Source organism: Aotus nancymaae, unplaced genomic scaffold (assembly GCF_030222135.1).
Source record: "Aotus nancymaae isolate 86718 unplaced genomic scaffold, 86718_ANA_hifiasm-v0.15.2.pri h1tg000076l, whole genome shotgun sequence".
In the NCBI taxonomy this organism is placed as follows: domain Eukaryota; kingdom Metazoa; phylum Chordata; class Mammalia; order Primates; family Aotidae; genus Aotus; species Aotus nancymaae.
The window spans coordinates 20,534,645-20,558,029 of record NW_026988491.1 but is presented as its reverse complement, the minus strand read 5'-3'; the positions used below and the strand labels follow the sequence as shown (position 1 = coordinate 20,558,029).

Sequence of the window (23,385 nt, the reverse complement as noted above, 5' to 3'; positions counted from 1 at the left end):
AGTGTTCACATGCCTTGCTTTCCTGCGCTGGGCTGGCACGGGGGCCACAGATCTGATCCCTGCCCTCAGGAGCCTTCGCCAGCTGGGAGACGCCCCGCAGAGCCTCCCTCCTCCTGCTGCCCCGCCCTCTCCTCCTGCTCCTGCCGCCCCGCCCTCTCCTCCTCCTCCTGCCGCTGTTTGTTGAGTGCTCCCTGTGAGCAGGCACCAGGCTAGCATCCTACTTCCATCCCCGGCCTGACAGGCTCAGCAGTCCGGCCACCCGAGCAGCCACACTAGACCCCCGAATCCTGCCCACGTTTGGCAGGACAAAGGGTCTTTTCTGCTTCATAGTCACTAGTGTGTCCTCCTCACAATAAGGGTAGCGCGGAGGTCCCCAGTCCTCGTTTGTATCGGGGGAATGAAGGTAGCACCTCACAGATGGCTATAAACACAGCCAGTGCAGGGCAGGCCATCAGTGCTCAAGGCTGGCTTCAAGGCTGGGCGAGGTGGCTCACGCCTGTAATCTCAGCACTTTGGGAGGCCGACACGGGCGGATCACCTGAGGTCGGGAGTTCGAGACCAGCCTGACCAACATGGAGAAACCCTGTCTCCACTAAAAATACAAAATTAGCCACGCATGGTGGCACATGCCTGTAATCCTAGCTACTCAGGAGGCTGAAGCAGGAGAATCACTTGAATCTGGGAGGCAGAGGTTGCTGTGAGCCAAGATCGTGCCATTGCACTCTAGCCTGAGCAACAAGAGTGAGACTCCATCTCAAAAAACAAAGACTGGCTTCAAGTCTTTGGCTTCGCTACCAGTCAAGTCAGCTGTGGGAAGAGTTGGGTTTTTCTGTTAAAATGAAAGTCAGATGTGGGGGCTGGGGTGTCACTGCACAAGGCGTGAGGGCTGAGGCACTTGGGCAAAGTGGTTTTTTTAGAGACCACCCCAAGAGGCTGCTGGAGCAAAAATGTCACCCCTAATGACCTAACTGGGAGCCCTACTGCTAAAGCATGGTTTCACACCCCCCCCAGGAAGTAATCAGGAAAATGCAGACAAATGTTCCTGGAAGTGTTATCTTTAATGGGGAAAATTGGAAATAACTGGGAAGAACCCAAGTGCCTGATAATTAGGGGTTAGTTTAGGACATCTGTCCAGTGGGATACCAAATAGTCATCAAAGTCCACTTGCAGGACAGTATCTTCTGACTTAGGAAAATAATTGTGATAAAATATTAATGAAACAAGCAGAAGATAAAATGATACACCTAATAAGATGCTAACATGCTAATTTTGCTTAAAATATGTTTTAACAGGCTGGGCGTGGTGGTTCATGCCTGTAATCTCAGCACCATGGAAAGCTGAGGTAGGTGGATCACCTGACGTCAGGAGTTCGAGACCAGCCTGGCCAACAGGGTGAAACCCCGCCTTTACTAAAAATACAAAAATTAGCTAGGCGTGGTGGTGTGCAACTGTAGTCCCAGCTACTCAGGAGGCTGAGGCAGGAGAATCACTTGAACCAGGGAAGTGGAAGTTGCAGTGAGCCAAGATCGTGCCACTGCACTCCAGCCTTGGTGACAGAACAAGACTCCATCTTCAAAAAAAAAAAATGTTTTGACAGAAGCTGGGTGAGGCCTTTCCAGTGCCTATCTCTGAGTGTGGTGTCACAGGTGATTGAAAAATGTTTTTCTTTTGTGAGGACTCAAAATGTTCTAAAGTTAGCATGGAACATCAATGATGGCACCAAAAATAAAAAATAAAAAATGAATGCCAAAGACGAGGAGTTGTACTCCTTCAGTGAAGCTGCCTTTGGTCCTTCCCCAGGCGTCAGGATGCGGCACGAACACACGTGAGGGAGAGGGCCAGCTTTGTGGGTTTGTGACCCATACATATCAGCACACGGGGCGCTGAGCTTAGAAAGGCCCTGCACTCAGAAGGGTCCCAAGCTCTGTTTAATGGTCACCACCATCACCATCTTGTAATTCTCAGGCATTTTCAAACCAGGGTGCCACATTTTCATCTTGCCCTGGACCCTGCAAACTCTGTAGCTGACCCTGGTGAGGTGCCCTGGGCCTGAACACCTTGACCTTCCTCTCCAGCTTCCTGAATGCAGCAGCCAGCTTTCTGGAGTAGGTTTCTTTTCCATGCAGTGACTCCTTATATTTTTTCCTGGTTTTCCAAAATTAGGGTCCCAAGGAAACTAACCTTGGAAAATCAAAGCCTATATTGGCTGTCCCCTGGGACAGTGACTGCCTTGTTAGGAGGTGGGTGGGGTCACCAGCACAGCCCTGGCATTGCTAAATGGGCTGTCGGCAAAAAGAGGAAACAGGGCTCTGTGAAAACACGCATCCATCATTTGCAGGGCTTTTTCTGGAGACTGAACTCTTTCTGTACACCTCACCACATTTTCAGAAGTTTCTTACAAGGTATGCATTTTCTCCAGTAAAACCAGGTGCCTCTGACTCAGGGTCACTGCCTATGAGCCTGCCCCACATGTATTTCTACCAGTTAAGGCTCAAAGATGCCTGCGTGACTCTGTTCTACAGCTTCTGTGGCCACACTGCCAGATAGGTGGTGAGCTGCCTGTCTCCGGAGGCATTCAATAAAGGCTGCACAGGAAACACTTTTCCTGGCATTAGCCTAGAGAACCTGACCTGAGGATGTCATTGCACAGGGCATCTGGCAGCTCCTAAGGCAGGGCCTTGTCGTCTCACCTGTCTGCACTCAGTACTCCATACAGGAGTATAGGTCTGACCCACTCAGACTCTGGCCACCCAGCCCTCTTGGTGGGGGGCCTCAGTGACTATTTCCTTCAGGATAAGGGAACAAACACCAGAAGATGGGATGAGGCAAGTGATGCAAAATTGACATGAGATGCCAGAGAGAAATTCCTAAGCTGCCCAGAAGCAGGTGAGGTGTGAGAGAAGCCAGCAGCCACAGACCCCTGGAGCCAGCCACTGAGTGCCTGCTGTATGCTAGTGGAGTGCTGGGTGTTCACAGGGATTGTCACCGTTCTCCTAAAAATGCAACTGAGGCAGAACTCTTTTTTATTTTTTTGAGACGTAGTCTTTCTCTGTCACCCAGGCTGGAGTGCAATGGCGTGATCTCAGCTCACTGCAACCTCTGCCTCCCAGGTTCAAGCAATTCTTATGCCTCAGCTTCCTGAGTAGCTGGGACTACAGGTGTGCGCCACCACACCTGGCTAATTTTTTTATTTTTAGTAGAGACCGTGTTTCACCATGTTGGCCAGGCTGGTCTCGAGCTTCTGACCTCGTGATCTGTCCACCTCAGCCTCCCAAAGTGCTGGGATTATAGGCATGAGCCACCACGCCTGGCCGGCAGAGTCTTTTTATTTTATTTTATTTTATTTGAGACGGAGTTTCGCTCTTGTTACCCAGGCTGGAGTGCAATGGCGCGATCTCGGCTCACCGCAACCTCCGCCTCCTGGGTTCAGGCAATTCTCCTGCCTCAGCCTCCCGAGTAGCTGGAACTACAGGCACACGCCACCACGCCCTGCTAATTTTTGTATTTTTAGTAGAGACGGGGTTTCACTTTGTTGACCAGGATGGTCTCGAGCTCTTGACCTCGTGATCCACCCGCCTTGGCCTCCCAAAGTGCTGGGATTATAGGCATGAGCCACCATGCCTGGCCGGAAGAAGTCTTATTAAGCCCCTTTTATGAGTGAGGAAACTGAGGCCCAGAGAGGTGAGGCTACCCAGCTAGAATGAGGTAGCTGGCAGGTGAAGGAGGCCTGCCTCAGTGCAGAACTGCCCTAGAAGCCCAGGCTGTCGGTGTCCTGCGCTCTACCGCCTGGGACATGAAAGTTCACGTTCAGGTTCATTTTCTGCATCCCGTCTTCCTTTATTATTCTCTGAATGAATGGGCATAGAAACTCCCCCAGAGGGTTTGGGGATGGGGCAGGTCAAGTTCCTCATTTCAAGGAGATTTTAAATTTCAAATGGGTTCAAGCAAGTGTTAGTTACCTGGACAGCTCATGCCTGTGGGGGCTGACCCTCCCTGTGGTGCTGGGTTCATGAGATACAAACTCTCCTCCCTCCCTGCTCCCCAGATCCACGGGGCCTCCTGCTCAAATCTTGGGCTAGGGTCAGGGTCACTAAGAAATCTGCCTTCCTTTGAACACTAGCCAGTTCATGTGTACACAGGGGTTGCAGCCTCGGGGTTTGAGGGGGCATTGGTTGGGTTCAACCTGAGAGTGTTTCCTCTGTCCTGTAATGTGTTCAAATTTTGGACATTTCCTGTACAAATGTGGATTTCTTCTGAAGTCAGAAGCTCTGACAGTCCCAGTCCTTACCCTCATGGCAGCAAGAGGCTAGACCCACTGGGCACTCCGTTCCCCTGCTGTCACTGCAAACCCCCTCTGTGCCCCAAATGACGCCTGTAGGCTGCCCTGTGACAGCCCTGCCGCAGAATCCAGGGACATGATGGGGTGACCCCTCAGACTCTGGCTGCCCAGCCCTCTTGGCTTGGGTGCTCCCCTAGGGAGGACCCTGGGAGCATAGGCGCCCGGGGATGGAGGCAAGTTAGCAATGGTAGCTTGAATGCTGGGGACCTGGCCACCGCTGGGATCAAGACCTGACACAAGGTCCCTGCTGTGGTTGGGAGCACCTGATCAAACTGGGAGGCTTGTGGAGGCCCAGGCCCAGGACAGCTCTGGGAGTTCCCAGGGCTTTGCCACCGCCCATGGGTAGGGTAGGTTTCTACCCCGAAAATGCCCGGATCAGACCACTCACGGGGACAGAGGCCTTGTCTCAGGCAGAGAGAGGGGCATACAGAGAAGCTGGCTGGAGGTTGGGCCCAGCCTGTTGCAGGCAGGAATGGGGGAGGCAGCAGGGTCCCCCACCTGCTCCCCAAGGCACAGGCCCTGCAGGGTTCCGGCTTCTCCTCCTCCCTGGGTCCTGTCCGTGGCTGTCCTGTGCCCCAGCACCGGCCAGGCTCACTTGACACTGTGGCTGCCCCAAGCAGAGCCGACAGGGCAATTAGTGGCCAGGGGTTCTTGCTCAGGAGGGTCACCCAGGACAACGAAGGGAAGCCACTCAGGATGGTGCCTGGGGGGGATCAGGAGCAGCTTCCACTTGAGCCCCAGGAAGCGAGCATTGCAGCGGCCAGGGGCCTGCCTCCCTGTGCTGTAGGGGGTCCCTCATCCCACAGGCCCTCACGTCCTGTGCTGCTCCTGGGCAGCCTGGCCTCAGAGGGTCATCCAAGGCCCCTCCTCCTTCTCTCCAGCCAAAGGTGGGGAGCAAAGCCCAGGGAAGAAAACACCAGGAGAAAACCAGAGAGCTCTCCTTTCCCTTTTAAGAGCCCTGATGGCCTCAGCCCTGAGCCCAAGGGGAGGGAAAATGTCGGGAAAGATTCCCTTCCGAACTTTCCGAGTCTTTGTTTGGGAGGCCGGGGGCTGACTTCGCCAGGCCGGGCCACGGGCTCAGCCGTGCGCTCCGGTGCAGTGGCCGAGGCGCCCTGGCGCCCGCCACCCCGGGGCACGCCCTCGCGGTCGAGCTCGGACCCCGACCCGGACCCCAGAGCCGCCGGGCGAGGGCGGGAGGGGCAGCGCTTACCAGATCGTCCCGAGCGCGCCGAGCGCGGTCCAGGCGGGCGCAGCGCTGGGTCAAGTTCACGTCCGGCCCGCGGGCTGCCCGAGGTCCCCAGGCGCGGCCAGGGCAGCGGGAGGCGCGGGAGGCCGAGGTCCTGGGTGGCCGCTGTGGCCGCCCCCGAGGCGCTGCTGTCAGCCCGGCCGCGCCCCCCAACTTTCTACACAGTCCCGGAGCTGGAAGTTTCCGGGCTCCGCGGACGCTGGGCTGGGTTTCAGCCGCAGCTCTGAGGTTGGCAACAAAGAGGGAAAGAAGGAGGAAAAGCAGGCCGGGGAGGGGAGGAAGAGAACCGCGCGGAGGCCGCGGCGCAGAGAGCCCCAGAACTTCCAATTCTACCCGGGCGCTTTTTTCGTTGTGTTTTTTTCTTAAGAGGTAAACAAGCAAGTCCCACGCCCCAGTCCTGCTGGGGCTTTCGCCAGCCAGCGCGCTGAGCTCATCTCTGCGCGAGTCCTCGGCACCTGAGTGTTTTAAGCCCACTGCCAAGTGTTTTGGAGAAAGGTTTTTTTGCGGGGTGGTGAGGGTGGGCACGAGATGATTCCTAAAAGGTTGTTGGCACGCAGCCCATGTCCCCAGTGAGGGAGCAGCAGTCAGGGGCTTGGAGGAACACGCTGTCTTTGTCTCGTCCCGAAGCACCCGGCTGTCGGTCGCCCATGATCTCTAGAGTGGAGGGACTCTTGTGACCCCTCGTGCTCCCGGAGAAGGGGTTCCATGCTGGGTCCTGGGCCCGGACCTACCCTGCCTTCAGCCCGCAGTTAGTTCACCTTCGGGGATGATTCGCTGGCCTGACCCGGCTCCCGCAGCCCAGCTCCCTGGAACCACCGTTTTCGACCCTCTTCTCCCTACCTGGCTTCAAACCCTCCCAGGCCAGGGTTCTGAGGACACACCTGGGCTGGGGGAGGCAACTGAGTGGCCCCAGGTGTAGGAATCTGCAAAAGTGGCCAAGCATCATCCCTCGAGACTGCAAGGGTCCTGCAGGCGCCTGGAGGCACAGAACTTCCGGCTGCCAGCTGGGCCTGAGGCCTCTGTTTGTCAGTCCTTCCTCACCAGACGTGTTTATGGAGAAGACACTCCGGGCCAGGCCAGCTCCTCCAGAGCGCCGTTGCAGGCTGAGGAGAATGGGGATTTTTTTCCTTCTTTTTTAAAGAAAAATGAACAAGGGGCTCTGGGAGCCTGGTTGGGGACTGGGGTGGGAAGAATGTTTGTCTTCTGTCCCACAAATGTGTGTGGTGCCCCGAAGGGGTGGAGAAGCTCTCTCTTAAGTGGATATTCTGCCCTCAAACGACTTCTCACACGTGATCCTCTCTGAAGTTGCTCTAGGCCTTCCACATGTGATTCATGGAAGAGGCCTCAGCCCCAAGAGCCCCTGAGAGTCCTGCCCACTCCCCCTGGAACCTTCCAGAACCTGACGTGGGGCTGAGGACATAGAGATGGTGGAGGTGGGCTGGTGGGGCGCTGGCTGGGATAGTGTGTGAAGCCCTTGTTTTCGGAGCTGCAGATAGTTGTCAGCTGATGGTTAGTTTCCAGAATCCACAGGGGACCTCCTTAGGGGGAAATTTACCTGCCAAAGAACCCCAAGATCCTTTTCCACAGGCAGTGGGATGAAGTCTTCCTTTTCTTTTAAAAAAAATTTTAGGAGGGGATGAGGGGAAAAAATTTTAATAATATATTTTATTTAAACCAATATATCCAAAATATGATCAGTTCAATATGATCAAGATAAAGATTAATGAGATAACTTTACGTTTTCATACTAAATCTTTTTCAAAATGTTTGAGGGTACATAGTAGTTGTAACTGAAGTTTCTTACGGTGTTTTCACAGTAACAAGCCTTGGCATCAGTGGTCATGAAATCTCCCCAGGGCCTAGGGTCAGCCTCGCCCACTCCACAGCAGTGACTGAAGCTCCATCAGGGTGTGGGCCACGTGTTGACATTTTTTTCTTGTTCCTTTTTTTTTTTTTTTTTTGAGATAGAGTCTCACTCTGTTGCCTAGCTGAGCGCAGTGGCTCGATCTTGGCTCATTGCAACCTCCACCTCCCGGATTCAAGCGATTCTCCTGCCTCAGCCTCCCAATGTGCTGACATTTCAAGAGAGTCTGCAGTCTCCTGGCTCTGAATGAAAGCTCCTATGCAGGCCTGGCCCTTTCCTGGGAAGGGAAGCCTGACTGTCTCCCACTGCGTCCTCACTGGGAGCTCCATTCCTGAGCTGCGACCACTATTTTTAGGATTGGAAAATACACTGGAAATGGCTCCTCTTCCTGAAGCTTGAGCTCATTTGTTTTCTGACTAGTGGTCACTGGTGATTTGAGTGTGTCCCAAAGGAAGCTGTCACCCTAGTTCTATCATACCAGGGCTTTGTGGGCGTGTGGCCTGCCCAACGGCAGAGGGCCCCGTGTGCAGAAGGGCCCCACACTCAATTCTTGGCCATTCCTGATCTTAAAATTCTTAGTCATTCTTGATCAAGGGAACCCACATTTTCATTTTGTTCTAGGCTCCGAGAGTGACATCACTGATCCTGACTTTGGCTGTTGGTCAACTGTGTCATAAGTAAAAAGGTAAAAATCTATGATTTTATTATTTCTTTTACCACATTCTGTCTACAGAAATAATTTCAGATTCTATGTAAATAAGATACAAATATTTTAACTGAAGATCATTGTATTCAGGGAAAATGTTCACCTCTAAGAGACAGGGGCCGGGCGTTGTGGCTCACGCCTGTAATCCCAGCACTTTGGGAGGCCGAGGCTGGTGGATTGCTTGAGCCCAGGAATTCCAGACCAGCCTGGGCAACACGGTGAAACCTTGTCTCTTCAAAATACACAAAAATTAGCCAGGCATGGTGGTGTACACCTGTAACTTCCAGCTCCTCCAGAGGCTGAGGTGGGAGGATTGCTCAAGCTTGGGAGGTTGAGGCCACACACAGTGAAAGACCTTGTCTTAAAAACAAACAGGCAGGAAGTCATTATGAGCACAGTACAATCCCTGCCCATACCTGGCTCTGCCGCGTGGATGCTGAGTGCTGCCTCAGGGACCCTGGTGCTAGCTTCCACCTGCAGGGTGTTCTGAGGAGCCAGTGGAAGAGCCTAGCTGGAGGTGCGGCACAAACCAAGAATTCGATAAACAGTGCCCTTGATTGTCACATTTATCATCTGACACGTAGGCTCAGGTGCAGTTTGATTACTTTCAACATACATATATTTTATTTCTTCCCATTATAAAAGCAATACACGGGCCGGGCATGGTGGCTTACGCCTGTAATCCCAGCACTTTGGGAGGCCGAGTCGGGTGAATCACGAGGTCAAGAGATCGAGACCATGCTGGTCAACATGGTGAAACCCCGTCTCTACTAAAAATACAAAAAATTAGCTGGGCATGGTGGCGTGTGCCTGTATTCCCAGCTACTCAGGAGGCTGAGGCAGGAGAATTGCCTGAACCCAGGAGGCAGAGGTTGCGGTGAGCCAAGATCGCGCCATTGCACTCCAGCCTGGGTAACAAGAGCGAAACTCCATCTCAAAAAAAAAAAAAAGAAAAGAAAAAGAAAAAGAAAAAGCAATACACACTGTTAAAGACAGTTTGGAGAATTCAGGAAAAAAAAAAAAAAAGGAAAGAAAACATTCCCTCCTAGGCCTGCTGTTCCAGAGCCTCCAGCCCCTCACATGACAGTATATTTCTTTACAATTAGAGAAACAGATACAACTGTTACATTTTTAAAACTTTGTTTTTCTTTATTTTTTATTTATTTATTTTATTTTTTGTTCTTTTTTTTGAGACGGAGTTTCACTCTTGTTACCCAGGCTGGAGTGCAATGGCGTGATCTCGGCTCACCGCAACCTCCGCCTCCTGGGTTCAGGCAATTCTCCTGCCTCAGCCTCCTGAGTAGCTGGGATTACAGGCATGTGCCACCATGCCCAGCTAATTTTTGTATTTTTAGTAGAGACAGGGTTTCACCTTGTTGACCAGGATGTCTCGATCTCTTGACCTCGTGATCCACCCGCCTTGGCCTCCCAAAGTGCTGGGATTACAGGCGTGAGCCACCGTGCCCGGCCCTGTTTTTCTTTTACCTTGACTTATTTTTAAATGGAAACACTAGTGAGGCCTCACAGAACTGAGCAGAGCTAATAACCCCCGATGTGGTGGAATAGTTCTGTGCCTGCCATACTTCCAATGCAGCCTTCACTGGCAAGTCTAAACCCAGTCTCTGTGGCTGCCTGTGTGCAGGGACCGTGGACTGTGATGTTTATGGTACGAAGGCACTGGGAGAAAACACTACATCACAAAGTGTCCTTAACCTGCTGCTGCCTCAGCTTTCCCATTTGTGACTTGGTTTAAAAAAAATTTTTTTTGACAGTTTTAGGCTCTTATTTTAACTTCCACAGGCTGTCGTAGAATCTGCTCAGCCAGGGAGGGGAAAGGAGCCAGCAATCAGGTCTCCTCCTGTGCACCTTTGTGAGGCCAGCTGGCAAGAGTAGGGGGTGACACTGAGGTCCCGGCAGCTCCAAATGCAGGCAGGGCCCTGTCCTCAGAGAAGGTCACAGCCTAGCCAAGCCCAAACAGGTGGATGGGCCCATGTAACACACAGGAACCTGGAATGGAGGACGCACGCAGGAGACACGGTCCGTGACTCCTCAGCGCACACTGCATTAAACCACTTGGGGCCCAGAAGCTTCAGGAAAGGTGCACGGGGCCACTGGGTCCCAGTACTCCAAACAGGAAGGTCTGGCTTGGGTACAGGGTTCCTCCCGGCTGCCCTTCGCCATGAGCACCAGAAGTTCTGCAGTGCCCAGTGGGCATAGCAGTCCCTAAGAATGACCCAGCACTGAAGCTGAGCCAAAGAACTTGGGGAGCGAGCCACACCCCCTCGCTCCCTCTCCATCTGCTCCAGCCTTGCCAGGCGGTTGCCTTTCGTGGGAATGGGGATGTCCTCAACACCCTGCCCTGGAGCCCAGCCCCATGTCTGTGGCCTGCTACAGCTGAAAATAAAGAGATATGTTTGTTTTTGTTTATAAAAAGTGTTATGTATATAACATATTAAACCTCATAAGTATATACAATTATTAGTCAATTAACAATAAAATTAATAAGAATATAGCAAGCAAAAAAGACTCCTATTTCACACACAAAAAAACTGTTCATTACAGAAAAGTCCAAAAAAACCTACTAAGAGGATAAATGTATTTAGAATAAAAAAATTAAAAGAAAACAATTTCCCATGAGGTAATTACTGAGTGCATTTGGTGGGAAGTCCTTCTGCTATATTTTCCAAACTGTACGTGTGTGTGCGCACATGTGCATGTGTTCATACCTATGTGAATGGAACATACCGTAAGTTATAAATGCAAACATATATTCATGTATCTATATCATTGTTATATCATATTGTATGTCATTTTACACTTTTTGTTGAATAGGTTGTGAGCATTTTACGTCATTATTATTCTCTACAAGATTTGAAAAATAAAATATAAATACCAGTTAATTTTTGAAATTAACCTTATTGAGGTAAAAGTTCCATGCAGCAAAATCCATTTCACCTCTACTGTTCAATGAGTTTTGACAAATGTATGCAAGGGTGATACGTATTACCACCATGATCAAGTAAGAAAACAGGGCCGGGCGCGGTGGCTCACGCCTGTAATCCCAGCACTTTGGGAGGCCGAGGCGGGTGGATCACGAGGTCAAGAGATCGAGACCATCCTGGTCAACATGGTGAAACCCCGTCTCTACTAAAAATACAAAAAATTAGCTGGGAGTGGTGGCGCGTGCCTGTAATCCCAGCTACTCAGGAGGCTGAGGCAGGAGAACTGCCTGAACCCAGGAGGTGGAGGTTGCGGTGCGCCGAGATCGCACCATTGCACTCCAGCCTGGGTAACAAGAGCAAGAGTCCGTCTCAAAAAAAAAAAAGAAAGAAAACAGCTATCCCCACAAGGCTCCCTAGGCCCTTTGCAGGCAGTCTCTGACTTCCTGGCAGCCACTAACCTGAATCCTATCACTGTAGATCACTTTTAATTTATTTGAAAAAACGTTAAAACGCATGGAGTATGAACTCTTGCTTGGGATCCTGACGTGTCTACACTGTTGAGTCTATCAATAGCTCATTCCTTTTTACTGCATTGTAATATTTTATCATAGGCCTATTGATGTTTGTTTACCTATTTATCTACTGATGGACAATTGAATTTTTTTTTTTTTTAGAGACACGGTCTCACTGTCGCCCAGGCTGGAGTCCAGTGGCACAATCTTGGCTAACTGCAACCTCTGTCAGGCTCAAGTGATCCACCTCGGCCTCCCAAAGTGCTGCGATTACAGGCATGAGCTACTGTACCTGGCCTGTTTCTGATTTTAAAAAATGTTTGCTATTGTAACTAGAACTTTTGTCAATGCCAATTAATTTTTACAGTGTTTTAATGAGCAATGTCACCAGCACATGCTGTGAACGCCCATGCATGTGGGCATGTCTGTGTGTTTCCTCCCTGGAGGACCTGAGATGGGGAAACCAAGGGCTAGGGGATGAAGAAAGGGGCCGGAGGCCACACAGCTGGTGAGGAACAGGCGGGGGACCCACCTCCAAACCCCAGTATGCCAGGACAGCATGCTGCCTTACCTGTATCAGAAATGCTGATACACACTTACCTGTATCAGAAATGCTTGTAATTTTCCCATGCAGAGACATGACCATGAAAATCAAGTTGTGGGCTGAGAGATGAAAGGCAGCCTCGTGTTAATTACGCAGGCTTTGGTTTGTTCCCTTCACCGAGCTCACAGGTGTGTGTGAATGTCTCTGTGTTTTCAGACACACACACACACACACACCAGTGGCAATGATCCATTGGTGGCTCTATACTGCCTTCGGAGCACGAGGCCATGGCTACTGACTTTATAGCCGTGGCACAAGCTGGCGCTGGACACGAGGCCCTGGCTTGGCTTCTGAGCATCCATTCAGCAGACTTGTCTTAAAGGATGTCTGATTATTTCCCAAAATCAAATCTCCCCTACAGGACAAAGTTCAGGCTGCTGGGAGGATTCAAAGGAATGATCTGTCCCTAGGATGGCTGCTTCCTAAGAGGTGTCACAGTCAGCCTGTGAGTGGCTGTGCCCAACAGAAGGCAGGGGGAGAGGAGGTGCTCCTTGGAGTACAGGGATCCTGGGTGTCTGTAGGTGATTCTTGGGCCACTCTACAATAGCTCAGCATTGAAACTGAGACAATGTTTGATTTTGCTCACTTATTAATTAGATTCTAATTATGTGTCTGATGGGGCTATTCCCATGATCTCATTTAATCCTAAACAACTGTTGTTATCCCACTTTTACAAATGAGAAACATGAGGCCCAGAGAGGTTAAGAAACTTGCCCAAGGCCACACAGCAGTGGGTACTCAGCCCCAGAATGCCCGTTCTTTGCAGACATCAGGCTTCTCTTCTGAGTTAGAGGTCTCTGCCCAGTTGTGGCTAGGAGGCTCCAAAGAACACATGTTCATCTTAGCTCAGGTAGAACCCTAAATGATTCTTGTGTGCTCAGAAGAGACAAATGGTTCAGGCCCCCCACTTCCTGTTCAGGTCCCTGAGGAGCCTCCCTCCTCAGACCACACCCCACTGCTGAGCAGACCCCCAACACTTGTCCTTGTCCCCTTTCAAGAAGGTGAGTGTCGGCCCCTGAGTTGAGCAAAGAATTACCTCCGCTCAGCTCTTGGTCCACAGCCTCCCTGGTCTTGAAGTCAGCGGGCCTAAGGAGGCCTCTGTCCATGGGAGATGAAACAAGGAAAGGAAGGGCCCATTCTCTGAGAAAACATGTGTTTTCTGTTTACAGAGGGGCCTGGCCAGTTCCTATGCTTTGTTCTTTAATATGGAGCCAAAAAAAAAAAAAATCAAATGTGGAGCTTCCGCTCTGAGGTACACTTGGAGGCTAGAAAGTCTGGATTGCTGTGGCTCATTGTGCTGGGGTGTCCTGTCTGCTGCCAACATCCAGCATATACCAACCTCGAAAGCCAAGGAAAAAGCCAGACTGCCCCTCCGCATTGCCAGGAAGGATGGGGTATAGATGGGAGAGGCAGCCTCAGTGTCCTGGGGGCTGGCTTGCCACTGTGTGTGGGCACACTGGGGGTGTTCTGCCATGCCCTTGCAGCCCTGGCACCACAGGCCCGGCAGGCTTGGTGCCACACGTGGGCCATCCGGGGCTCACCTACTTCTTCATGCCCTTTCTTCAGATGCTGGGCAGAGGGCATCCTTTCCCATCTCAAGCAAAGGGAGGCAGCCAGTATTCAGAGAACTGGGGTAACAGGTAGGTGGGGATCTTCAGGCAACTTGGGTCAAGCTCAGGGATGCTGAGCAGCTTGAGAGTTGGGAGAGGGGCTTAGCTCTGGGTAATAGGATCTTCCGGCTGGAGATGAGGCAGCAGTGAGAGAAGGTAATCAACAGAGCTGGCGGCCAGCTACACCTATGAAGGGAAATTCTTATCACAGGATGCCGGGTCAGCACACAGGCTAACCGATGAGATTGAGAATCGGGGATCTGGGTCCAAATCTAGGCTGTGCCCCCTTGCCCTCCAGGGCCTCCGGCAAGCTGCTTCTCTGACCTCGGCCCATCACCTCTGAAAGGGGGTGGCATGTGAGACCAGCACGTTAATACAGCTGCCAGGAGTACTGAGATAACACGTTTACGTGTTAAGTCCAGGATGGCCTGGCTCGTGCTTTCCAATACAGGGCAGCTGCCATTGTCATGCATGTCGGGGCTTCAGACTTCACCGAAGGGGCGATCTGGCTAGAAACAGCTCATCAGCTTAGGCTGTCACAGCCAGCGGAGAGGGGTCCCGCAATCCCTCCCACCCAGGGCAGACCCTGACTAGGACCGGAGAACGCCTCACTGGGCCACACCTTCCTCCCCGTGCAGAGGGGGTGACATCAGTAACCCTGGTTGACAACGGAGCCTAGGGTTCTGATGTCACTTTTCTGCCCGAGCGGTGCGTCCCGCGCAGGCCGACGGGCGGGCTGGCCCCCGGCCCAGCGCACAGGCTCCGCGCCTCCGACCTCTCGGGAGCTGCAGCAGGGCCTGGCACGGGCGCCCCCGGGGCCTCGCCGCCGGCCCCTTTCATCTCCGCCTCCCGGCTGTCCGGCCTCTACGTCCCGCGCACCTGGGGGCGGGTGGGGACAGCAAAAAACCATCGCAGGACGCGCGCACGACCTCGTCTTGGACCAGCGCCCCTCCCGGGCGGAAGCCGCGGCGCCTTGGACTGGCCGGGCCCGCCCGGTCTTCCGTCCCGCCCCGGAAGCCGGGACAAGGACGCGACGCGCGGCGCGGACGCCACGCCGTAGCCAAAAGGGCGGGGCCTGGGGCGGCCGGGGGGCGGGGCCTCGGCGCGGCCCGTTCCGGAAGCCCAAGCGAGGGTGCGACGGGCCGTGCGGACGTAGCGCCGCAGCTGAGGAGGCGGGGCAAAGTCTGGGGGCCGGGTCTCTACGTGCAGGGGGCGGGGCCTCGGCGGCCATCTCTTAGATCCCAGGACAAGGGCTGTGCGGACGTTGCGTCGCAGTGGAGTGGGCGGGGCCTAGGCGGGGTCTGTGTTTAGCCCTCTCAGCTCAGGGGAAGACTCGGAGGGCGGCGGCTGTGGGGCGGGGCCTGGCTGGGCAGGGGCGGGGCCTAGGCCTGGGCGGGGCCTGCGTGGCGGGCAGTGGGGTTGATTCCGACCTTTCGCGCAAATTAGGTCTCCACTTTAAAATTAAACAACTTTCGCTGTTTTTTTCCCCCCTCTCTAAACCAGATAAAACAACCAGACAGTGGAAAATTTGTAAAACCTAGGCGAGTGCAAACTAAGAAAAGGAGAAAACTTTCCGAGTCACCAAGCAAAATACTGGTCTGGAGTATCTTTTTAATCTAACTATACGGATTTTTACATAATCAGGATAACCTTGTATATACGCTTGCGGCTACCTTTGAAAATAACATTTTTTTTTTTCTAATTGCAAGACCACACGTTTACTGCATGGAATTTGGAAAACTGGAAAAAATTACAAAGAAAAAAAGTATCCTGATTCCCTCACACGAGATGACCATTGTTAACAGTTGACGTTCTTTCTTTCTTTTTACACAATTATGCATTTGTTGAGACAAAAAATGGATCATGCTGTAAATACTTTACAACTTTTTCTTTTTAACCATGGCTATATTCTAAATGTCACACATCATTTAGTGTTCATCCACAGCGTTTGTGATCATACCCAGCGGGGCTGTATTTTATTTAACCCATATGAGATTATTGGATATTGATGTTGTTTCCAATTCCGTCTCTTCCTTCCTTCTTTTATGATAAACATTCTTTCAGCTAAATCTTTGTGCATGTCCAGTCCCTAGATGTGGAATTGCTGAGTCAGAGCATATAAACACGAATGCTGCTTGTACCTCCCTTTTTATCTTTATGTTTTCCAAATTTAAAAAGTAATCAATCAGTATTTTAACAATTGGTTTAAACTCGAGTACTCTATATACAAAAAAGATCTTTCATTTGCAGACTATATAAAGAACTCCTGGCTGGGCATGGTGGTTCACCCCTGTAGTTCCAACACTTTAGGAAGCCAAGGCAGGAGAATTGCTTGAGCTCAAGAACTCAAGACCAAGGACGAGGCAGGTGGATCACCTGAAGTTAGGAGTTTGAGACCAGCCTGGCCAACATGGTGAAACAAAAATTAGCCGGGCATGGTGGCAGTCACCTGTAATCCCAGCTACTTGGGAGGCTAAGGCAGGAGAATGGCTTAAACCCGGGAGGCAGAGGTTGCAGTGAGGCGAGATTGAGCCATTGCACTCCAGCCTGGAAAACAAGAGCAAAATTCTGTCTCAAAAAAAAAAAAAAAAAAAAAGGCCGGGCACGGTGGCTCATACCTGTACTCGCAGCACTTTGGGAGGCCAAGGCAGGTGGATCACGATGTCATTCTGGCCAACATGGTGAAATCCCGATTCGACTAAAAATACAAACATTTTTAGTATTTTTAGTAGGGACGGGATTTCAACATCCTGGTCAACATGGTGAAATCCTGTCTCTGCTAAAAATGCAAAAATTAGCTGGGCATGGTTGCGCATGCCTGTAATCCCAGCTACTCAGGAGTTTGAGGCAAATCCCAGCTACTCGGGAAGCTGAGGCAGGAGAATGGCTTGAACCAGGGAGTCAGAGGTTGCGGTGAGCCAAGATCCTGCCACTATACTCCAGCCTGTCCACAGAGTGAGAATCCATCTCAAAACAAACAAACAAACAAAAACAAGCTGGAGACCAGCCTGGGCAACATAGTGAGAATTTGTCTTTATAAAAAATGTAAAAACTAGCCCTGTTGGTGGGAATGTTAGCATTGCTAGTGGGAATGTAGAACGGTGCAGCTGCTGTGGAAAACCATATGAGGGTTCCTCAGAAATGTAAACACAGAACTACTACAGGACCCAAAAATTCCACTCCTAACTATAGACCCCCCAGGATTGACGACAGGAACACTAACAAATATTTGCACACTTTTGCTACAAAAAGCAGCAGCATTATGCATGATGGACAGAAGGTGGAAACAGCCCCAATGTCCATGGGTAGATGAATGGGAAGGAAAAGTCAGCTTATACAGATGTGCAGTGGAGTACTATTCAGCTTTCAAAAGGAATGAAGTTCTGACATATGCTCTGACGGGGATGAACCCTGGAAACATGGCACTGAGTGAAGTCAGCCAGTCACGAAAAGACACATAGTGTACAAGTCCACCTGTCTGAAGTCCCTCGAGTAGTGAAATTCATAGAGTTAGAAAGTAAAGCAGTGCTTACAGGGCACTGGGGAGAGCTGAGACAGAGTTATTATTATTATATATATTTTTGAAACAGAGTTTCACTCCGCCGCCCAGCTGGAGTGCAGTGGTGCAATCTCGGCTTACCGCAACCTCTGCCTCCCAGGTTCAAGGGATTCTCCTGCCTCAGCCTCCTGAGTAGCTAGGACTACAGGTGTGCACCACCACGCCCAGCTAATTTTTTTGTATTTTTAGTAGAGACAGGGTTTTACCATGTTGGCCAGGATGATCTCAATCTCCTGACCTCATGATCTGCCCACCTCAGTCTCCCAAAGTGCTGATATTACAGGTGTGAGCCACAGTGCCTGACCTCGGGTTATTATGTAATAGGTATGGAGTTTCAGTTTGGAATGATGAAGGTGTGGAGACGGACCAGGGTGATGGTTGCCCAGCAATGTGAATGTACTTAATGCGCTGAAATGACAATTTTTGTTATGTATATTTTATGATGTACACACAAAGACATTTCTAGGGAGGAAAAAGAAAAGATATTTCTGAGATTCTGGTCCCAAGAATCTTGCATGGAACAAGGCCTGCACACATAACCAGCTCCTCCTGGATGACCCTGCCCAGGTGGTTGGGGATTGCCCTTCTGGGGAGCCCAGCTCTGGACAAACAGGGCTCAAGCCAGGCGTCACACATCCGGCATTTTCCATCATAATTTCCAAGCTAGGAGAGAGAACTTGCTTTGTGGGAGCACTGAGTCACTGTGAATCGTTAACTTGCCGTTTTATTTCTGTGCCATTGAGACACACACACAACTGACTCCCTTTGCAAACATGGGTGATACATATTCATCATCAGCAAATTTGCAAACATGGGAAAGCACCCCTGAGAACATAACAGATAGAACCCCAATTCAGAGAAACACAGCTGACATCCAGGTGTATCTTCGTTCAGCCTTTGTCTGTTCCTAATACATACTTAAATCATTGTGATCGTACGTCACGTTTTATTCTCTGCACTTTCACTAATATGCAGCAAACAACTCACCTCCTCTTCAATGTTTCTAGGTCACACTTTAATGATTGCAGAAGAATCCATTGTTCAGATGTCCCATATGTAACTTCTTTACCTCACTCTTGATGGTTGGCTGTTGAGGTGATTTACAAACCTGCTGCTATGAACGTCTTCATGGTATATCTCTGATAATTCCCGGGGGTACTCCCAGGGGAATAATTGTAATGTCACCGAGGATTCGCTTTTTAAAGGCTTTTGAATATAGTATTACCAATCAGCACTCCAGGAAGAGCGAACAGATTGTTTTTGCACCGACATCGCGGGAGTGTGTGGGCGTGAGTTTTACACAGAGGTGTCTTATCCTACCTGGCGGGAGACCTGGTACAGCAGGAACACCACTGTCGGGGGACAGGCCCTGGCTCCGGGGCTTTGGTCCATGGTGGGTCACTGCCTTTTTGTCTTTGCTGAGCAATCAATCCCAAAGAGAGTGGGCAGGGAGGTCTGGGCTCTGAGCTCTGCAGGGGCAGTGACCCTGGACGCAGGCTCCTGACTCTGGGGAAGGCTCCACTCTGTGACCCTGGAAGCCATGGAATACTTTTAACTGCTTGTTTGCTGGTGCCATCAGGACTGAGACATTTTCTCAGGTGTGGGCGTGACGTGCCCTGCACATTTCCACCAGGCCCCCCAGCTCTTCACTCTGGCATGGAGAGCGGCCCCGCAGTTACGGGCTCCGTAGTCCTCCATGCGTCTTTGAGGGGAAGCAGGACCCCCGTATGAAGCGGCCACTACCAGGATCCCCCTGAAGCCTCCCACCATCAGGCCCCTCCGTCACGGCAGCATGGGAGTGTCTTGCAGGACACTCCAGTGGCCACTCCACCCAGCCCAGTCACACAGGGCCTCAGCCCCAAACCAAGGCTGACCTGGGGCACCCCTTCTGCATCTGTCCATCCTGAGCATGAGCCAGGGCCCTAAGGCCACTAGATGAACAAGTCCTGGCTGTCCTTCCTAAAACCCCCTGTAATTCAGCCTGCGCTCCTCCCCTCTCCATGGCCACACTTTCCCTCACCTGAATAGTGGCCTCCCTGACTGCAGCCTTCCCCCAGCCACTGCCAGAGTGGTTTCTCAAATCCACAGCTCCTGTCCCCACCTTAAAAACAAAACAAAACTCTTTTGTTTTAAGAACCAAAGCAGGGTTGGCCCCCGGCTTCTCTCCAGCCTCGCCACCTCCCCACTTCCCGATCACTGATCGCGACGCCCTGCCCCATGCCCCACTTGGCTGGGAGAGAGCTCCTTGCCTTTTCTCAAATGCCGTTCCATCTGAAGGGGATGGGCTTCCCACCCTCATGGTGATCAGGGCTTCTCCCCTCTTATTCCTACTGGGAATAACAACAGCAGCTGACCCTAATGAGCACTTACCATGTGCAAGTCTCCACTCAGCTACCACCTCCTCCAGGAAGCTTTCTGGGATGGATCCCTTAGTTATGACAAGTCACTCCTGGGAAATAGGCTCTTCTTGCCTATGGTTACAAGACAGCAAGGACTGTGTCTTGAGTGTCCTCAGTGCCTAGCCCAGGGCCTGATGTGAGTGCTGAGTCACATCATGTTTGGAGGAGCAAGTCCGGGACAACACAGCCTGGTTAAAGCGAGCGGCCAAGCACTGATACATGGACCAGCACTGGTCGGAGGTTAATCCAGACCATCCCCTTTCAAACGTGATCATTTGGAAACAGGATGGCTTGAAATTTGTTCTTGACAAAGAAGGATTAAAGGGCAAAGGAAAGCTGGAAACAAGATTACACATTCACGTCACCTAATAGAGCAGGTATAACTCCTGTAACCTGCCTCTAATCAGCTTCAGGCCTCTCTTCAATGCTGAGTCCTCAGTCATCACCCTGGGCCTCCCAGCTCTGATGCTGAGCCCAGAATTTCAGTGCTAATTATGGATGGTACCCACCACCTGATCAGCAGAACATCCACAGTGCAGCCTGCCCTGGGAAGGGAGGATGAGTCTCCTTCTAGAACATTCCACAAGGTTCAGTGCAGACGCTCCACTTGGGCTGGTCATGCATCATGGATTCCCTCCTCCGAGGGTGGCCCCAGGCTTGTGCGCACACACACATTTGTTCCTGGCCTCACACGTGAGAACAGACAGAGAGCATCTGTGCCTTGTCCCTCTTCTCTATTCTCATAAATGTCCTTGCATCTTGGGGTCAGGATTGCTTGGGCCCAGGAGGTCGAGGCTGCAGTGAGCCTCCAGGCTGCCCCAGGGGTCTCCCCATGGTGGGCGCTCATCACACTGGCCAGCCCAATACTCATCTGGGTTGACCTCTGAGAACCTCCAGGTTAGAGGGCCCCAGAGCAGCCAGGGGACCAGAAAGGAGACCACCTGGTCTAGGGGGGTTCAGGAAACCTGTGGTCTGGACAGGAAGGGATGCTGAGACTCCTCTACCCATATGGAGGCCCAGCCCTGATCATGGTTCCAACTGTTAGGCTGGATACCACCGCTAGCTGTTTTCCAACCATCAAATATGAGGACCACATGGCAAGTTTTCCATAAGGCTCTGTTTATCCAGCACAAAGGAATGGCCTTTGTCTTGAGATTGTCTTCCTACTTTTTTTTTTTTTGGTTTAAAGATATTCTTTCAAAAAGGGAAATTATAATTATTTTTCTAAAGGCTCTAACATGGAAAAATAGAAAGTTGGCAATCTTCAGTAGGTCTGTAACACTCCTTTGAAATTTGACCAGCCTATCAATTCCGGATGTCTGAGAACCCCTGTGTGCATGCTGTCTGCTGAGGCCACCAGGGAGAGTCACCGGGTCACTGCTCCCTGTTTAGAACCTGCAGTGGCTCCCTATTGCCCTAGGATCTGCAGTCAAATTCCTTATCATGGCATCAAAAACCTAGGCAGGTGGGAAAAGGGAGGAGGAAAGGATCAAGGGCAGCTTCCTGGAGGAGGTGGTATCTGAAACAAGCCTTGCAGTATGAGCTTCCTGGCAAGGGGTGAATGGAGAAGGGAGGGGCAGGCTGAGAGGGCATTCCAAGGGCAGGAGAACACCGTGTGCAGGACAAAGCTGAGGTGGCTGGAAAACAGCTGGGGTGGTATCTGGCCAGCCAAGCAGGGACTGGGGTAGGGATGCAGAGGAAACTGAAGCCAGCAACACGGTGCTGGGGACGGTAACATCCAGGGTTCTAAGTGAGTCTTTTTTTTTTTGAGACAGGGTCTTGTTCAAGCTGAGTGCAGGGGTTGCATCATGGCTTACTGCAGCCTCGACCTCCTGGTCCCAAGCAATTCTCCCTCCTCAGCCTCCTGAGTAGCTGGGACTACAGACATGCACTACCATACCCGGCTAATTTTGTATTTTTAGTAGAGACAGGGTTTCACCATGTTGGCCAGGCTGGTCTCAAACTCCTGACCTCAGGTGGTCCGCCTGCCTCAGCCTCCCAAAGTTCTGGGATTACAGGCATGAGCCACTGCCTGGCCTTATTACTGTTATTATTATTTTTGTAGAGAAAAGGTCTCATACTAATGTTGCCCAGGCTGGTCTGGAAGTTCTGAGCGCAAGTGATCTGCCTGCCTCAGCCTCCCAAAGCGCTGGGATTACAGGCGTGATGTACTGCATTCGGCCCTAAGAGATTCTTGGAGCAGTGAGGTACATGTAATTATGTCTACTTCATATTTAAGTTGGAGGGAAAGGGAAACCCACCAGGGAGAGTCGCTGGGTCACTACTCCCTGTTTAGAACCTGTATTGCACACTGAGAGAGGACTGGGGAAAGGCCTTGAACCCCCAGGCTGGATTTTCTGCTGTCTGAGGGTCTGAGGCTGGCTGCCCTCCTCTGGTGCCCCATTTCACAGCCTCCCCTGGTCCCTCCTTCTTCGGCCTGAGACTGGTTGGGGCTGCCTGTCTATGGGGCCTGGCTCCTTGTGCTCTGAGTGGAATGCGCCCCGGAGTATGATGCCCCCAACACCGGGGGCTGTCTCTGGTATCAGGTGGGGCCGCTGACTTCACACGTGCCAGGAGAACAGATGCTACAGGAAGTTATGGGTCCTTGGCAGCCTCATGCCGAGAGGCCCCACGTCTGCAACCCCAGCCTCTAGACCTGCTGATGGGCATGCTGGCCAGGCTCTGTGCACCTGCGCACAGCTTTCTGCAGAAAGACAATTTCCTCCCTTCCCCAGAGGCTTGGGTATGGGGATGTTCCTGTTGGACAATGGAGCTCAGACACCAAGTGGTGATCTCCCAGGAGAAGCCTGCTCCCACCTCCCAAGAAAGGCTCTGAGCCTCTTTCCAAGTACTGGAAATGCCAAATCCGGTGGCCTATGGCCATCCGCCACCGAGCAGAGTAATCCACACTGGTGGGCATTCAGCTTTCCAACTGTGAGGTCATTCAGTGCGTCCTGGGTACCACTGTGCTATGGGAACTCAGGAGTCCCTGCCCGCCAGAAGCTCCTCGTCTAGTGGGCGGATGATAATATTGCCTGAGCAGGGCCTCGCTGTGGGAAGGATGATAAGGGCAGCACTCTTGGAGGGCCAATCCGGCCAATCCCAGCTTGGAACACTCAGCTCCATTAGTGCTCAAGGCATCTCTGGGGACGGCAACCCCAGACTCAGCGCTTGGGGTTGACCGTTCCCAGGCCAGCAGGCTGGATAATGGCAGAGCAGGCGGGAGCTGGGGGAGGGCTGTTTTGCCACTACCCTCCTGGCACCTGCTGAGAGACCCCAGCTCAGGAAGTGCCTGTAGAGATCATGGAAGGCAACCTGCCTCGTTGTTCAGGGGAAACTGAGGCCGGGAGAAGATGCCCAAGGTGCGCCCGCCTTTCTGGCTGGGCAGAGGGCACTCCCTGCAGCTGGAGAGGGATTCTCCTGGCAGGAGGGGTGGAGGTGGGGTGGGGTGGAGGCACCTGGCGGCTAGGGTCGTGGGGGGGGCCCTGGCAGAGTAAGTGGGGTCTCCTGGCATCAGGGGAAGCTGGGGGAAGGGGCCTGGCAGGAGGGGGCTCCCGGCAGGGAAGGTGAGGGGCTCCCAGGGCCGCCCGCCCAGATGCGCTGC

General features: G+C 52.0%; 2 long non-coding RNA genes across 2 annotated transcripts; one reads left to right on the top strand and one right to left on the bottom strand.

Annotated features, from left to right (window-relative positions):
• Positions 1–5,832: 5,832 nt before the first annotated feature.
• On the top strand, positions 5,833–12,000 carry LOC135271322 (uncharacterized). The gene is made up of 3 exons (XR_010339429.1): positions 5,833–5,954; positions 8,071–8,134; positions 11,772–12,000. It is a non-coding gene; the product is annotated as an uncharacterized LOC135271322 (long non-coding RNA).
• Positions 12,001–15,414: 3,414 nt separating this feature from the next.
• LOC105707383 (uncharacterized) lies at positions 15,415–23,330 on the bottom strand. The gene is made up of 2 exons (XR_010339403.1): positions 19,753–23,330; positions 15,415–19,483 (listed from the first exon to the last, which is right to left on the bottom strand). It is a non-coding gene; the product is annotated as an uncharacterized LOC105707383 (long non-coding RNA).
• Between the last annotated feature and the right edge of the window lie 55 nt (positions 23,331–23,385).